Consider the following 12476-nt stretch of genomic DNA (forward strand, 5'->3'; position numbering starts at 1 on the left):
CTAATTTGGACCAAACTTTTTTAAACAAGTTCACTTAACATTATATGGACTACTCTGCTGAAAAGTCTTCCTCTAACAAATTTAGCGCTGTCATCAATCATAAATGACTGTAGAAATCATTTTCATTGGTTTTACTGGTGCCAATATGTATAATCCATGGTGTACTGACCAAGAATGTCCAATTTAAAGATAAGAAATCAAGTTATTATCATGACCATTCTCTTAGTAGTAAAGAATTTTTGCAAGTCCTAGATATTAGATGAGTTAGATATGAATTATGATTTGTTACTTTGATTCATGGGAAATATTTTAGTCCATGCCCATTTTCAATCATGCCCTTACAATATTGTAGATATGGGCATATTAGCAAAGGGTTTAATGACGGACACCTATAGTCATAAACTATGGACAGAGGGAATACAGCTCTATTACCGCAACATATTTATAAAACGTTTGAAGATCCATTTTTGGCGTAAACATATTTCTATTAATTTCTAAGACCAAATTATAGATACATGAGCAAATAAGCAAATGTCTAAATACACAATGGGCGGAATTTATCAAGGGATGCCAATTTTTTGTTAACTTTTCTTCCGTTCTTCAGCTTAAAAATTGTACAAATGTATCAAATGTGACATGAAATCGTTAAATGTGCTGCTTCTCTAAATACGTCTAGGGATGCGGAGTTGCTTTGTATACCCACCAGCTACTGGAGTGAGAATGCAATACATTTAGTAACTTTTTAAAAAGTTGCATATCCTATGTCTCCCAAAACCCTCAGTCCACTCAAACCTTTTCTAGACACTTTTGAAAATGGAGTAAGAGATGGTAACATTTGTTCTTTTAGGTGCAAATTAATAGTAAAATCTGCCTAAAATGATAAAAAAAGGCGCAACGTATACAAGAATTCTGTCACAATACAAGTAGGGTTGAGCAAACGAACCAGTAGAACCTTGTTTCAGCTACAAATTCAGTTTGACACCAAGTTTTTAAGCTAACTTCTACTCAATCACCAGTTTTAATGGTTTTAGTGAACTTCCAGTTTGGCTTAAACTAATTTAGATCGAACCAAACTTTTTGCAAAAGTTTGGCGAAACAACCAAATTGAACTTTTCAAAAGTTTGCTCAATTGCAAATATTAAATGTGCCTATTGTGTTCTAGAATATAGTGAAATCTATCTGTTTTTACCTGTATACATATCGGAACGTTCATCTTTTACTGATATAATATATTCAAGTGTAGCAAATAGATAATAACAGAAATAACATTCTATAATAAAATATTACCAAATGTACAATAAAGCCTCTCAAAGTCATTTAAATGAATTCTTGCGATGTCATACCACTTTATAGCCCCAAGCAGTGTCTTGCAGAGACACCATATGGCAGTATTATGAACCTGTATTATAGTCCCTGTACCACTATATGAGTCGTGCAAAAGAAACAGCCTTGTAACCGAGACAGCAGTAGCTGTATTTATACCTCCATGGAGCATCCCTTTGACATAAGCAAGCACCTATCACATTATCCTGGGTCTTGCTACAGATATACAGATCAGTTTGCTTTTATATGATCAGTCTGACATGACATGAGCAGCTGGAAAGATTGGAGTAGTATGGAGAAGTCACTATAGTTACAAGGAAACTAGATCACAACATATTGCCACGCTTGTAATAACTATGCCTGCAGCTGTATAATAGAATTATCTGCTAGACATCTGCTTCCTCCTGGCATTGAGCTGTACTGTTATACAAGTCGGATTTAATAACTGCACTTGTAAGCATCTACTAAGTCCTATGTCATTGCTTTGTCTAAAAAGTCTGACATGCAGGAATGCTGCCTTCCAATAGGTGGTGCTGCAGAGATATTGTTCCATCTTCCCATTTGCATATTTCCCAGCATGCATGGCCTTGTAAGTCTTCTCTCACCTTCTAGGTGCTCTCCCTAAGGAGAAACAATACGCTTCCCAACCCATTACTTTGTCTTTGTTAATATTACATTTTTAGTGCTCTATACCAACACAACATTTTTTAAGGGAACCTTCCCTTTTTTAGGAAGCTTCTGTCCGAAAATGTCTAGCATAATTAACGGAGACATTTTGCAATACACATACATTAATAAAATGCCCTCTGTGTGCTGTCACTCCCATTGGTACTGTTGCACAATGCATGCAAAGTTCCAACTATGGGACCATACATCCTGCCTAGAGATGAGCGAGTATACTCGCTAAGGCACATTACTCGAGCGAGTAGTGCCTTAGCCGAGTATCTCCCCGCTCGTCTCTAAAGATTCGGGGACCAACGGGGGGTGGGGACTGGCGGGGAGGAACGGAGGGGATATCTCTTTCTCCCTCTCTCCCCGCCGCTCCCCACCCCCCGCCGGCCCCCGAATCTTTAGAGATGAGCGGGGAGATACTCGGCTAAAGCACTACTCGCTCGAGTAATGTTCCTTAGCGAGTATACTCGCTCATCTCTAATCCTGCCTATAATGCAATGGAGGTTGAAATATCTATTTCAACCTCTTTATATGAAGGAAATATGGCCCCGTGATAGGAAATGCGTCTGTTTGCAAAATGTAGACGGGAAATTTCCTCTGATTCGCTCATCTTTAGTCATGATGCTTTAATGTTGCTAAGAATGTACTCTAATGGTAACCAGCTATTTGTCATGATACTTGTCACAGCGCAGTAATGGTAACGCTTTTGCAGTGCGACGGCTGCATCACGGTGTCAGTCAGGTCCTTACGACCACAGAATCGGTGCATATGCCCCGTTATTTGGCGCTGGGCGCCAACATGTAATCATAATCTGCTGTCCCGCCCAGCACTGCCGGGTCCGCCTCTTCTCCCGGGGTAAATCATGTATAACATATAACAAAGTTTAGCCAGTAGATGGCACAAGTACCGTATCATTTATTATCCGAGTCACAGTAAGTGTATATATCTGTCCTTTTGGACAACTATTACGTACAATCCAGGCAAGGTGTTTTTGGCATCCGGCTCAGATGTAACAATACTATATAAATATATACTCATAGGAGTGTATTATAGTGTATATCAGCCGGTGTAGATGTCCATTATAATTTTCAGCAGTTTCTGGCAAAAAATGATAGTAAATCTGATGTAAATAGATGGCCCCACCCCTACAACTTGATCCCGTCCAATTATTTAAAGAGTCAATTTGCAAAAAACAAAAAAGTGGCAAATTGTCAAGCAAAATGGGCGCGTGCAAAGTTTTTTTCCACAAGAAAACTGGTGGAAGTCGCTTAATAAATCTCCCCCTCTTTGTGTTTTTAATAAATTGCTGCAGTTGTGTGAATTGATAGCTGTGCAATAAAAAAATTTTTTTTTATAAAAAATTTTGCATTGAAACTATTATATACAGGGGGTGGACAAAAATATGGAAACGCTGCCCTTTTGACCTCTGCTTGGTTGAGAGCTTTCCCATCAAATTTGTGTTTACTTCAGCTCTTCCCCTGCTCTGGGTGGTTTTGGGAGCCAGCTGGTAACAGCAGCTGAGTGACTCAAAGCCCTGACCAATGGAACCTTGTTGCTCCGGCAGATATTCATTTCTGCCCGGTAGCATCTGTATCATATTACCTCCACGTAAATTATATGGGATTATAAATTATATTTCATTAAGACATGTAGAGACCGATTTTAAGGCATGCATTTCATACAGTGTTTCCATAATTTTGTCCACCCCTTGTATTGTTAAGAGACATTGTGGTGTTCTTCATTTTTGATGGATTGCCCATTGCATATTGGGTTCTTGAACACTTTGCACTTCTGGTAGCCAGAACAATTTTCACACTTTTGACATGTTCAAATTAATTCTAAATTAAAAAATTAAAAAAACATACTGATCTCCTATATCAAACTATTTTCTGAAAGGAGACACCTGGTGCTCATTGTCAACCTGCCACTCAGCACTTCATACACCGGGCACCGGGCACCTTCATGCAATTTTGCATCAAAGTGTAATTTTTAAAAAATTGCTAAAAACTGATATTACTTGCTAAAAGTGAAATCCAGACAAAAATATTAGAAACAACTTAAAAGTTCAACTTGTGCGGAGTTCATGTATACCACATAGGGCTACGTCACATGCACATACCTTGATAAAATCACCAGAAGTGAAAAGGCCAGAAATCTGATTTTAAGTTGAAAATTTCAGAAAAGTAACAGCCTATAAATAGTGCTGCTCATTGTGATCGGTTGGGCGATAAAGTTTGGTTGATTTTTGCTAAATTGGATCGGATCATCCTAAAATGTTGGCTCACTGCTTTGAGTAGAAAGGACAGGTGTGTTGGCTTAACACTGCTGCCTTGCAATACAAAAGTTCTAGGTTTGAATCTGACCCTGATGGGGATTTGAGCCTGGGACCCCACAACTGCAAGGCAGCAGTGCCAACCACTGAAGCATTGCCACCACCTCTACGGTTGTTCAAGAAAACCAAATTAGAGAAACTGATTTTTGCTCCTATTGATTTAAATGGAAGTCGGAATCGGGAGTCCCAATTCATAATTATTTAAAATTGTGTCAGTCACTCCTGGCCTGATTTTTTTTTCAAGCGCATTAAATAATGCACCTAGGATATGTACGGAGGCAAGCTTGGCATTTTTTTTAAAGCTAGGACTGTTATATTTAAAATAAGACCATGATTGATGTCCTAGCAGTAACATAGCCTGAGATAAAGCCATTAACAGCAAGGACATTTCTGGCTACTGATGTGCCTTCCTGCAAGTACATAGGAGATATGTGGCTGGCAAGGAAAGGGATAAAGAACACTTCACCTTCAACAGAGGGGACACTGTGGTTATCATCGGAGAGCATAATGGCTATCCTGGCATGCATGGAGTGCATTGAAAGAATTTTGGCCATCATGGGGCACTGTGATTTTCATAGGGTCACTGATGACATTGTGTATTAGTGATTTCCATAAAACCTTTGCTCATATTCGACGGAATTTCCTTTAACTATTTTACAAATGACTTCCTTTGAGGAACAATTCAACCAATGGAAGAGAGCAGTTGAGAAGACATTAAAGCAACCTTCGATTTCAGGACAAAATTCCGTCCCGTGACCGGAGGTTGTAGGGGTATCTTACGAGTACTTGAGCTTCTTTTTCTGCCCCTTTGTTCTGTTTGTTTGGTGTTTCATTTTTTGGGTGGCTAGAACGGTAGCAACTATTTTCTAACTATCTAATAGACACTGTGAATTGCTCTGTGATTGGCCACCGCTGTGTGATTAGCTGCGGTGCATTGGTAGTCCTAACACTACCAATGCACTATGGATGACCTGCTGGTCTACACATGGCAGTGACCATGTTGGCCGCCTGAAAACAATCCCACCTGGATAGATAACCGTTCACTGGGTATATATATAATATTGGTAAATCATAATCATTTAAGCAAGTTACTGTTACCACAACTGTGAGTCATACACTGTCTGGAACACTGTCACAAGATACTGTGATCTCAGTAAATATTCCACCCACAGACTAAAGTGTCCCAAAGTTTTCACAATTTTTTTGTAGTTGGAAAAAATATTGTTTTGTCTACTTAAGGCGAAAATAACCAATATTACAGAAAAAAACCACAGCTTAGCAGTGGTTCTTCTGCCACGGATTATAAGGCTGATCTGCATCGGACTCTTCTGATGAGGATTCCATCTTTAAAAAGTAACTGTACTTTTTCATGTACAGTATAGGCAATTCTAAGCATTTTTGCAGTAAGTTTTATTGGCTTTTTCTGTACACTTTTTGTACAAAACCTATCTTCAGCTGTGCAGCTAGGTGAAGACTGCTGGAAAATCACTCTCCAGCTAGCTACTGTAACAGCATAACCAAATAAGGTGATCCAGCTGTGCCTGCACTGTTCTCTCTAGTGCAGGCACAGCTGCTCCATACTAACAGTGTATTAATAAATATCTGCTTTATATTTTATTTATATTTACACCTACTTGGTCCACCTGTTTCCCCAAAATGTATCCCCCAACGCTAGTGTTATTACTCTCCAGTCTCGGCAGCTGTATTCCTAGGTGCTGTGTAAGGAGAAGCTATTCTGTGCTGCAGATGGCTTCTTCTATTTACACCTGTTCTATACTGTACACCCGATGCACTGAGACCCTGACAGTGCATCAGGTCTGGCAGGGAATGGGTGCTGTCAAGGGGAGAAGCCATCTGAAGCAAAGAACAGCTTTTCCTTACACAGAACCAGAGGACTGAGGCACTGAAACCGGAAAGTAAAAACATCAGCACTTACGGACACATCATGGGGTCACAGGAGGACCAAGTAGGTTTAAAAGTAAATTTAAATATAAAGCAGCCATTTATTAATACACTGTTATATGGAACAGGTGTGCCTGCACTAGAGAGAACAGTGCAGACACAGAGGGAGCACCTTCTTTGATTATGCAGTTACCGTAGCTAGCTGAAGTACTATTGATGACTTATCCTCAAGGTTAGGTCATCAATAGTTAATCACTGGAAATACACCACTCAGGATCACCGGCGATCAGCTGATTGTCTGGATCCACTGTCAGTGCAGGGTAGGTCGTCATTCTTGGGGTGCAAGCAGGAAGTCTCAGAGGGTGCTTCACTCCTATTGAAATCAATGGGAGTGAAGCTGAGTATTACACTTCTGGTTCCATGTTGGGGTCAGAGCAGGAAGTCTCAGAGGTGGCTTCAATCGATGGAAGTGAAGTCTCCTGTGAGACTTACTGCTTCGACCCCGAAGACCAAGTCCGGCCTTGCAGCACTAATATTAGGCCAGATGATCATCTAATCACTGGGGATCCCAAATGGTGGATCCCCGGCAATCAACTATTGATGAGATATCTTAAGAATAGGCCATCAATAGTAGTTGCCTGGAAAACCCAATTAAACATAATGTCAGTCTCAGGGTCCTTGGCCCCACCAAATGTTATGCAGCAGTTTAGCTTCTGATGGCTCAGTGATATCATAGAGAAAGCACAGTTCGTTTTTGATTTGGTTAGTGATGTCATAAAGGCAGGATATTGTATGTAGCAGATGAGTTTCTGATTGGCTACTGATGTCATAGAGGCAGGACAGTTATTTTCTGACTGGATGGGGATATCATAGATGGACTACAGTGAATTCACACGGTCTTTCCAGCAGATCAGTTATTGATTGTTTGAGGATGTCATAGACAGAATGCAGTTAGTTTCTAATTGGTGATGTTATAGAGGCAGCACAGTGAAGTCATACACTGTATGTAGCAGGTGTGATTCCGATTGGCTGGTGATCTCATAGAGAGAGGCTCATTGAGTTCAGTAAAGTCACACAATCTTTGTTGCAGGTGAATTTCTGTTTGGTCGGTGATGTCATAAAGGGAACAGTTATTTCTGGTTGGTTAGTGATGTCATAGAGGGAAGAGAGTAATTTCTAATGGGTTGGTGATGTCATAGAGGGAAGATAGTTATTTCTGATTGATTAGTGATGTCATAAAGGGAACAGAGTTATTTCTGGGTGGTTGGTGATGTCATATACAGGAAATACTGTTAAGTCACATCCACACAGTCTATGTCATAGCTTAGTTTCTGATTGTGATGTGATTCTGAGTGATTGTCATAGAGAGACTATGATGAAGTCACCCAGTCTTTGTAGCAGATTAAGTATAATTATCTGGTGATGTCATAGAGATAATGCATTTAGGTTCTGGATGGTGATGTCATAAAGTGAGGCTTACTGAGCGCAGTGAAGTCACACAGTCTTTGCTGCAGGTGAGTTACTGTTATTCCTAATTGTATAGTGATGTCATAGAGGAAGTACAGTGAAGTCACAGAGTGCATATAGCAGGTTAGTTTCTGTTTGGTGATGTCAGAGCAGGAGTAGAATATGTGGAATTACTTCCTTTACAAGCATTAGTAATCTTATAATAACAGGAACTGTAGAAACACGGCTAATATATAATATATTCCTTCCTTCCTTCCTTATACACTTCTTTAAATTTCACTAGAAATGTAATTGTATTTTATATATAAGTTAAGGTTCCTTAAAGTGGTTGTCCATGTTAACAGCAGCCGATGGTGTAGATAATAAAATAAGCTATACTCACAGACTCAAGACCCCGCTGTTCCAGCACCGCCACTCCCCCTCTCCCTGCTGGACTCTGTATACATGCTGCAGTGGTGACCTTCCGTATACACACCTGACCGATGCAGCCAATCACTGTACAAGTCCTGTGATTGACTGCAGAGGTTAAGTATCCATATGGAATGTCACTACTGCAGCATGTAAACAGGTGGGGCATATGCCCCGGGTGCAGTCCGGACAAACTGAGATCATTCTACCTCAAAAAGCTGTATCTCCAGTTCTATCAGTGCTACCAACATGCTTTTGGTATAAGTTTAAAGCCAAGATTCTTGATTTATAGAATTAGATATAAAGCCATTTGAAGTGAGGTCTAGAATACTAAATCCCCTGGTTCTGCTGACATCATTGCCTACTCCCTGCATCTGGATGTCTTAAGTTTCGGGGAGAGGAAGGAAAGCCTAGCTATACCTCTACATGTTCCTGAAAAAAAAAGGCAGACCCTCCTATAATAAATAAGAAAACAACGATATATGATACTCCAATTGCTAGAACCTGTAATATTTTGCTGTGAATTTATTCATTTATATCAAAGTTCAGCGTGGATTGTAAGATTTTCATAACTTAGCCACGAGTGTCCAATCAGAGTTTTGGTCTACATCTGCTGGAAAACTACAGCTCTTAGTATGCCCTGGCATGTTGGGAGGTTTAATTTTGCAACAGATGGAGACCCACAGTTTGTAGACCATTGATCTAGCGGAAGCAAGTCAGAGAAAATCCCTGAGATCTCTCCACCACAGGGCCCGAGGTAAATAAGGCTTGGAGGTGGGGAGTGACTCTTACCCCAGGGTATCTGATATCTGAAGTCTTCAAAATATTTGAACGTTCATATATTTAGATCAAGGGATAGGCACTGCTTGGCACCTTACCTCAAACTGAGCACATTTTGCTTGAGATTGATGGTCTGATAAGCACAATGTGCCAGCTTCATTGCTGTTTGTGCCAAGATTCCCAGCTACGGGAACATTAGTAGACGAGACCATGGAGGTGTAGAGTTGTGGGTGTTAACACCAGCAAGTCCTGAGAGTATCGGGTTCATTCCTCTCATGAAAGTATTCCATTTGAGTTTTCCCCATAAGTAAGTTAAGTCAGCAAAATTTGGGAAGAGTTAACACAACTCTTGGTTTATAAGTGTAGAATTAAGTCCAATCATTACATGGCTTATCTAGTTTTGCACACCCACTTATGGAATCCTGAGTTAATATATGCAGGTCTGCTGTTCAGGTTCTGCATGTCATGAGCAAAAAGTGGCTACAAAGAGATTCTCTCTCACTGGAGGTCTTGTCATGTCCTGCATCCAACAGACAACCTGCTGATTTGAATGAGCACTGTGTAATCTTAAAGCTGCCGCTGCAGCCAATGACAGAGCTCAGTGATGATTGCTGAGCTCTGTCATTGGTTGCAGCAGTCTGTTCACGGGATGGCACAGGCTGACTGCAACCTCTAAACACAAAAGCTCAGTAGAGGTCCGGAATGGCTGGGGGGAAAAGAGCAGGAAGCGGGGAGCCGTGAGTATGTTTACACACTTTGTAAAAAGTTTTTTTTTTATCTCAGACAACTTCTTTAAGGGGGACTAAAGTATTTTCAAAACTGCCAAGCTTGTTATAAAACAACAGAAAAGAAACCGTACTCACCTCACCTGATCCGCTGCTCCTGTTCCACCATTGCCCAGTCCTCTGTTGCTCTCCATTTCCAGCTGCAGCAAACCAGGGAAGATATTACCAACACAAGGGATATATGACTGCTGCAGCCAATCACTGACATATTTCAGGCAGTGATTAGAGGCAATGGTCACATTTCCCTTTATTAGGACTACATCACTTCTGCCAGAAGTGGAAAGGAAGGGCAACCAGGCACTGGTGGAATGGGAGCAGCAGGGGATTGGGTTAGATGAGTATGACAACTTCAAGGGTGCGCATCATTTTTGTCATTAAATAGTGGTCTAAAGAAAGCCAGTTAACAGATGCCATAAGGCAGCAGGTTCGGGGCTTTCCCAGTTTTGCAGTTGGATGTCAGCCTGACAGATATAGGGTACAGAAGTTGCCATTTCTGAACAAACAACACTTTATTACCTGTAAAATAGGGAAACAGTAATTTGTGACCCAATGATCCGGGATGTCTCGGTCGATAAAGTTGAAGAGTCCATATGAATGGTTGTTGATCTGAGTCCTTGACCAGTTGGCTAGAATCAGCAATAAATGATAATTGTCTCACTAAACAGTCTTTAGGTCCAGTAGCGCAAAATACATGTAACAACTCTACGACCCGATGACCAGGGATGACTCTCTTTCAGGCCTGCTGGTGTGGATCCAGCATCGGCGGAAGAGAAGGAGCAGAGGAACCGCTGACTTCACTATTTAGTATAGCTTTCTCTGTTCCCCAGAAGAAATATGCCCATAGGATAATTGCTACAGTCCTGTAATACAAACTAGGAGAGACTCCCTTCTCCCTCTGTCCACAGCTTAGCTGCTCTCTGCATGCTCTGCAAACTTCTTAATGGCTGTATCTCTGGAACCATCCTTAGGACTGTATCTGCAACACTTCAGTTCACCAGGAGAGACTCCTGCTTCAACCTCTATCCTGCACCAAACCCCTCTCTCAAGTACTTCCTGTCTCTTCTTCCTGCTCAGCTCTGTTCCTGACCCCTCTTTAATGCCATAGTTGTCCTATACAGAAAACATTATATCATTAAACAACAATAACCAGCACCCCCCTTACACTTCAACTTGATATTTGCTATTGAACCTACATGTTTGCTTGCCCTGAAGCTGAAGCTTTACAATATCCTACTTGAAACAACCTAGAAAATTACAGGCCCCAGAGTTTCCTTAAATGGGAATCAAAGCTCATCATGTACAGGGGGCATCCGTCTTAACATTTTCAAAACAGTCTCATATCTGATCCCCTGTGTTCCTGGATTTAGCCTGTATGGTGGGCTCCCAGTTGTCGTGCATAGTCCAATCATGGGCATTAATACCACAATAGCAGGCATAGCAGTTGCTATGAGGTCCAACAACTAAGTCAGGTGTATGGGACATTTAATGATGGTGATGGAAGGATGCCTCTCCGTTTTCCTGCTGAGTGCATTATCCCTGTGCTGTGACATCACTGTGAGCACTTTATATACTGTGAATCTTTATATAAATAAAGATTATTATTATATCACTAGGCATATTATTCCTGTATTTTGACATCACCATGAACTCTCCCTGTAGTGTGATATCACTGTCTGCATTACCCCTGAACTGTGACATCACTGTGCACACTATCTATATTCTGTGACATCACTGTGTGAGACTGTCCATCTAATGTGACTTCACTATGTGCAATATTCCTGTATTGTCTTCAACTGTGTGCATTATCCCTGTGCATTAGGGAGGCCAAAATAATCATAAACTTTTCATGTTCTGGGCTTGGTGGTCATGGTGGAGTGGGGCCACATTACAAGTTATACAGGGTGGAGCGCGGTAATTTGCTAATTTGGGAGTGAAATAAAAAAATAATGAACTTGTAAAAACTTTATTTTATATTTTATTTACATTGAACAGTAGTGGAATTTACAAATTATTTGGTTTTAAATATTGTATCTGGCAAATGTTGACCTTCGCTATCCACACACTGCTGCATACGTTTTCTGAAGTTCTCATGCACTCTTTCAAGCATGTCGACTGGTATTCTGGCAATCTCAGCGTCAATATTGTTCCTTAGGTCTTCCAGGGTGTTGGGACGGTTGCAATACACCTTAGACTTAAGGTAACCCCAAAGGAAAAAAATCGCATGGGGCTAAGTCTGGTGAGCGTGCCGGCCAGTTAAGATCACCCCTCAGAGAGATAAGCCGTTCAGGAAACGTTTGCCTCAAAAAATTAATGGTAACTCTCGCTGTGTGTGCAGTGGCACCATCTTGTTGAAACCATGTATCCTCTAATTGCATTGCCTCGAGTGCTGGCTGGAAAAAATCCTGCAGCATAGTTAAGTAACGTTCGGAATTCACAGTTGCCGGAAAAAAGTAAGGGCCAATGATGCCTACTCGTGATAAGGCGCACCACACAGTGACGCGGTCCGAATGCAGAGGTCTCTGGTGAACTTCTCTGGGGTTTGTATCGCTCCAGTACCGCATGTTTTGTTTGTTTACACACCCACTGAGGTGAAAATGTGCCTCATCAGAAAAGAACACAATTGCGTCACGAGGTATGGTTGCAAGCATGTCTTCACAAGATGTTCGTCGTGTAACATAATCCCGTGCTGACAATTGTTGGACCACGCACATTTTATACGGGTGAAAATTCAGTTCACTATGAAGAATCCGGTGGAGACAACGTCTTGAAATGCCAAGAGCAAGTGCTTGCTTCCGAGCAGAGCGTTT

The 12476-nt window shown here is 41.0% G+C and overlaps 1 protein-coding gene across 4 annotated transcripts in view; it reads left to right on the forward strand.

Annotated features, from left to right (window-relative positions):
* The window catches only part of SPI1 (Spi-1 proto-oncogene), a 43347-nt gene that overhangs the window by 24665 nt on the left and 6206 nt on the right, over positions 1-12476 (forward strand). The gene's annotated exons all lie outside the window — the stretch shown is intronic.

This window comes from Eleutherodactylus coqui, chromosome 11, assembly GCF_035609145.1.
Source record: "Eleutherodactylus coqui strain aEleCoq1 chromosome 11, aEleCoq1.hap1, whole genome shotgun sequence".
Lineage (NCBI taxonomy): Eukaryota > Metazoa > Chordata > Amphibia > Anura > Eleutherodactylidae > Eleutherodactylus > Eleutherodactylus coqui.